The sequence below is a fragment of the Tenrec ecaudatus genome, chromosome 2 (assembly GCF_050624435.1).
Source record: "Tenrec ecaudatus isolate mTenEca1 chromosome 2, mTenEca1.hap1, whole genome shotgun sequence".
Lineage (NCBI taxonomy): Eukaryota > Metazoa > Chordata > Mammalia > Afrosoricida > Tenrecidae > Tenrec > Tenrec ecaudatus.
In genome coordinates, this window is record NC_134531.1 from 55359147 (window position 1) to 55365728 (window position 6582).

The following is a 6582-nucleotide window of genomic DNA, read 5'->3' on the forward strand; positions in this document are numbered from 1 at the left end:
AGCCAGGGGTGCCATGGAAGAAAGGTCTGGTGATCTGCTTCCATAAAGATGACAACCAAGAAGAGCCAATGGACCAGGTCTAGTTTGTCACAAGTCACACACGGGGTCACCAGAGTCAGAACTGACCTGATAGGGATTCTGGGGGGAGAGGCATGTGGATGAAGTTGGGGTGCAAAGGCAAGATAAGTCCTCTTCAAGGCCTTCTCTTCTAGAGGGCCTTCCACACAGTCAAACTTGTTTCTGAATCTCTTTCACAGTGGCCAGGCAGGAGATGGTGGGATGGAGGTTGTGGGTGGTGAGGATGTTCATTGGCTAAAGAGGGCGCTGAGGCTGGGGAGGAGGTTACAGTGGCCAGTCTCATACATTTAAGTGGTTGGATTATGACAATACCTAGAGCCTTCTTTTTGGTCTACAGCTTTAAATGAAAGATTGAACCACTGGATTTGTATTGGTTTCATAAAGCTTTGGAAATAAGAAATTTTCTTCTTCACACTCATTAATAATCCAATAATAAAGAGATGGATTGGCACAGTAGCTACAACAATGGCTTCAAACGTAACAAGTCTGAGGCTGGTGTAGGTCTGAGCACTGTGTCATCTGTACATAAGGTCATTATGAGTCGGGACCAATCTGAGAGCACTTAAGAGCAAGAACAGTAGTCAGACTGTGGAATGTCCGATGTACAAGTCTAGAAACATCAGCGAAAGTTCGTTATAAAGATCAGAATGAAAGAAGAGACCAAAATGGATCCCAGAAAGAGAATCTGAAACTGGCCTTTGAACATAGACTGGCTAAAGCAAATGGAAGAAACGATGTAGTAAAGAGCTGAACAGATTTTAAAGAAACAAAATCAAAGATGAAAATGAAATGTGCAAAGACGTGCAGTCAGAAAACCAAAAGGAAACACATGCTCCGTGTATGTCCAGCTGAATCCATGGAAGGAAGTCCGTGTTTGTCCAGCTGAATCCATGGAAGGGAGCAAAGATCATACCGTGAGCCGCAATACTGAAGCAGTGTATAGGCAAAATACAGAAGGATGCAGGAAGCAGCCAAAGAACATGGAAAGCATCTACTGTCCTGTAGCAAAAAGACTTGGTTGCTAGTCAGCCATATTAGGATGCAGCAGATGATCAAGGACCTGCAATTTTGACGAAAGACGTCCAAGCTGCACTGAAGGTATTGGTGAAAAATAGGGCTTCAATAGTTGACAGAATACCAATCAAGATATTTCAACAAATTGGTGCGATGCTGGAAGTGCTCGCTCATTCATGTATGCCAAGACATCCGGAATCATCACCCAGACCCACTGACTCAGAGAGATCCATATTTGTGTGCATTACAAAGAAAGGTAATTCAACAGAATGGGAAAACTAGCCAGTGATGTCTTGAATAGCACAATGTGGTGCTCTGAAATACTTAGTAGGAACCATCTAGTCGTTTCCCTTGCAACTTCCACCAAACGACTGGATAGGCCTAAGCATCTGTGAGGTGCTTGTGGCTCACTAGAGGGACTTGACTACCTTGTTAATGATGTCAATAAGGTGCACGACAGTTTGACAATAGTAGGACTATGCAAATAAGGTATATGGAGCCCTACCAGGGAGATGGGTCAATTTTGCTTCCGTCAGGCTTAAAATGCGTCCTCCCCGAGGCAGAGAGGGGAACCTCACTACCAGCAAGAAAGAAGAGGCAGGAGGGGAGTGCAAATCCGTGTTCAGAGATCATAGTGCTGAACCTTCTTGATCTAGGATCCAGGAATCTGAAAGCTGTGACACGAGAGATGATGAGAGATAGCAAGAGATGCTGAGACACCTTGAGAGACAAGGAGTGATGAGAGAGTATTGGGGTGGCAGAAGGAGCAGAAGTAGGAGATCAGCACAAAGACAGAGCAGACTTCCCGGCGCGTGGAATAGGAAAGCTAAGTGTCAGGCTTGCTGAGAAAGGGGGATGTTTCCAGCATGTAATCAAGCGGAGCTAAAAGACCTTTGTGACGTGTGCTGTAGCAATGCACAAAACAGGCTGCGAGGCCAAGAGCTAGCTGCTAGAGAGTGGTGTGCCACTGGGCATGGCTGAGAAAAGGCTAGCTTAAAGGCTTCGAAACGTCAAAGAACTGCATTCTAAGCATACCTAAATCTAAACTGTAGCCTGCTACTGCCTAGTAAATCCCACCATCCCACGTCACCTCTGAGTTCTGTGAGGCTGTTTCAACAAATGATCTAGCCCAGCCCTGGCCAACACCATTCCTGTTAGAACTGGTACAGAGGTTGGAGGGTCGAGGAATGCCTGACCTCTGTCTTAAACACTGCTGATGCTCACTACCCTACCATGCCACTTTTTCATACACACAGTAAAACTTGGCAGACAATTATTACAAAATGGTAGCAGCAGTACACTGACTGAGAACTGCCAGACATCTGAGGCAGATTCAGAAGAGGGTGTGGATGACATCATTGCCAAGGCAGCTGGATCTTTGCTGAAACCAAAGAATATCAGAACGGTGTTTGAGATGATAAACGGTGTTTATCATCTGTGCAAAGGCCTTCACATGCGTATGCCTTGACACATAATGGATAACAATGTGAAGAAGGAGAATTCCAGAATACTTCATTGTGTTCACATGGAAGCTGTAGATAGAGTAAGGCAGTAGTTCAAACAGAATGTGTTGACAGTGTGAAAATCCCAGATTTGCTGGTCTCTAAGAACTCTTACGTCACAAGCCCTGGTGGTGGAGGGAATGTGGGGTAGAAAGGGGAACCGGTTACAAGAATTTACATCTAGCCTCCTCCCTGGGGGATGGACAGCAGAGATGAGGGCGGGGAGAGACGTCAGACAGTGTAACATATGACAAAATAATAATAATTTATGAATTATGAAGGGTTCATTAGGTAGGGGGGATGGGGAGGGAGGGGGGAAACTACCAGCTGATATTAAGGGCTCAAGTAGAAGGCAAATGTTTTGAGAATGATGATGGCAACAACTGTACATATGTGCTTGACACAATGGATGTTTGTATGGATTGTGATAAGAATTGTACAAGCCCCCAATAAAAATATTTTTAAAAACCCACAGGGGTCGGCCATGAATCAGCGTTGACTCGATGGCAGTGAGGTTGGTTTGGGTTTGGAAGGCCTCTTCCAGCTTCAATATTCCTGGTCCACCAGGAATTGATGTGAGTTGTTGAACTCAGTTCATCTTCCTGTACCACATGTTCACTTGGGAAAGAAAGAGTTCAGGGCTAAAGCTGTAAATGCCTGACATGATAAAATGCCTGACATCATGGTCTACACTCTTGTCCATGTGAAGTGTATAGTTAAACAGAAGGATGGAAGAGGGAGAGGTGGAGAGAGGGGAGGACAGAGAGAAGAGAAGAAAGAAAGGAGACGTAGAAAAGGGGAATCGCTGGGGTGGTGGAAAAAGTGTGAGCATGTTACTTCCCTGATGTAACTCTTGCCTAGAAATTGAATCACAATTCTTTATCATGGTCTTTAATTGATTTCAAACCTGATTTCAATTCCATATCTGATCCCCACAAACTGCTCACGCAGTTGTGTATTTTTGAATTTATGCCATTGTAAACATTGGAGTAGATTTCACAAATGACGAAGTTTCAGCCGAGCCCCACCTATTTCTGCCTCATGAAATATTCCTCTTGCTTCGAAGTGCCAGGTAAACTTGCCAATGTGCACAGCACCTTCCAATTCTTCCACCTACAGTTCCAAATACTTCATTCACACCGGCAATCACTCATTAATTCTGGACAGGCAGTTGGCAGAGTAAATGGGCTACATACCATTTACGTTAGTCATCGTCACAACATTAGTATGTGATGATTTGTCAAACAACGAGTGCTTTTATAGAAATTATCTTCTTGGCCCTGGGATACCACCGATGTGAAGTTCATTATCATGAGCCTTCAGTTAAGAGACAGTGATGGTGTAATGACTGGCTGGTCACAGATGCAGCTGAGGCTTGAACCTGGATCCTGTGATTTCAAGTCTAGTGCCTCTTCTTCTCTCCTGGCAGAATGTCCAAAATATGTGGCAAAGTCTCACCATTCTTGCCTCTAAGGCAGACTCTGGCTGTACCTCTTCCAAATCAGATTTGCTTGCTATGTTGGCTAAAGGTCCCTGATGCTTTCTTGGTAACACCGACCTATGAGAAGAGGCGGCTTCTCAGTGGATCCCTCTCACCAGAGGCCTCAACCTGCCAAGCTCTCCTCAACCCTAGTCGCTCCACCATATCCCTTGGTAGGATAGACTTAAGGCTGATATCCCTGAAGTCCTCTCAGGTAGTCACGTGGGTGGGTCACTGGCCCTGAAGATCCCAGTTCTCTTGCTCCTGGCATAATCAGCTTGCCATCAGCTCCCAGCCTAAAGTTTGGTCATTTGTACCCACAGCCCCCACCTAGTAGCTCTATGGAAGAAAGGCTTGGCTTCCTGCTTCCATAAAGATCTTTGTTGTCAAGTCTGCTTCCATTCATGGAGACCCCATGTGTGCAGAGTAGAATGGTTATGACCTCGCAGAAGCAGATCCCCAGGCCTATCTTGTAAGGTACCCCTGAATCGGTTCACAAGGCCAGCCTTCTTGCTATTAGGGGAGCAAATCATTGAACTATCCAGCTGCCTTTCTTAAGGATGACATCCCCAAACCAAACCAAACCCTCCTACAGAGCCCTTCCACTCAGTGACACAGGGGGCTGCCATGGGCTGAAGGCCGACTCGTTGGCAGCAGAGGCAAACAGAACAACAATAACAATTGGGATCCTACTGTGCTCAGCACTTCATGGGCATCATCTCATTTCATTTTTAGAACTACCTTGGAGGAAGAAGCTGTGCTCAGAGAAGTATGTAGCCCGAAGCTCAAGTTTACATTCATTACACTCCCTTGCCTCTCTGAAATCCCGTGGCACTTTATTAAAGAGACTACAGCGATCTCAGCCATCCAGGCACCCATGTGTTAGTTAGCTCCCCAAGGGATCACATCATCGCACATCACATCCCAGCAGACCCTAGGAATCAGATCTGGAGCTGAATGGGCGCTGATAAAACGACTTAGCCTCTTGAAATCTGGAGGTTCACACTTGTTGAAAAGGGACTAAAACATTTTTTTAAAGAAAACCCAATTTGCGGACCAAATTGAGTGAAAGCAGCTAGGGCAATGTGTGGAAGGAAGGACGTGCTCAGTAAACATACATTCCCTTTCCAGCCTTTGTCCTTCAAATACACTACGGTTTCCCACATATTGCTTTGATTTTCTTAAGAGAAAATCACTGCCATGAAATCTATGCGGCTTATGAGATTTATGACCCTATAGGACAGGGTGAAACTACCCCGTGAGTTTCTGAGGTTGTAACGCTTTCTTGGAAGAGAAAAGCCAAATCTTTCCCCCACATAGTAGTTTAATGTGGTCTATGTTGGCCCGCGGAATGCATCCTGAAGCCAGGGAAACCCGAATGAAATGATCACCGATAACACTTCTAGTTACTGAAACTAATGCCAAAACACACGTTCTCAATTCCGACAGCAGCTCTCTGTGTAGTGAAGGCATTTGAATAATTACCATTTCAGTCAGAAGGATGATCTCAGTGTTTCCCAAAGGGAATGATACTGCCTCCTTGCGGGCACTGCAATGACCCAGGGGGCTTGCAGAAGATGTCTACCCTTCCCACTGGGTATTGGACATTTTTCATTGCCGGGGGACACTGCTCTTGCTCTAGGATCCTTCCTTGACGTAGATGTGGCTTTGCTAGAGTAGAGAGGATATGGCTTCGATCCTGGTTCCCAAATACAATACCAAGCAAAATATCTTCATGTCTCCACTACAGCTAGTTGAAAGTTCTGTTATGTATTCAATAGCATATTGCAATATATGGATCTAGTAATAAGCTGGTTTTAGAGAGGATAAAGTTCAGTGGAATGTTCCAAATCTATGATTTCTTCCCCTTTAGCTCATATTGCTTCTTTTGCAGGTTTTCTCATTCTCTGGATAGCTAATGAGTGGTGTAGATTTTATTTTAAAGCTAGTATCAAGCTGAGGTTACGACCCAAGGAGAAAGTGGTCATGGGTAATGACAATGAATGCTCTTTTATTAAACACATATCAATGGAATGCTGGGCTCTCAACTCAAAACCTATTGATGTTTCCAGTAGTCAGTAGTTCAGCCATTACAATAAGTACGGAGTCCCAACATGTATAGCTCCTGTCTCAGGAGGAAGTTGCTTGTGTTTGGGCCATTCTAATAAGAGGCCCAGTACATAAAACCATCTGCAAACTTCAAGTTTTGGAGGTAAGAAACTCTTCTAACAATCAGATGATGTACAAACCAGCAGCAACAACAAAAACACTGTCATCCAGTTAATTCCAACCCATAGCCACCATCTAAGTATTCACAAATGCCGATCTTTGGAGCAATTCATCCATACACATATGTACACACCACACACACAGCATAGATGGCATGTATCCCTTTGGGTACAATTTTAGGGACTTCATTATGGCTTAGTGATTAAAGTTTCTTTCTTTTAAGTCAAATTCTAAACAACTCTTCCACCCTCTACTGCCTTGCAGTAGACTCTAACACAT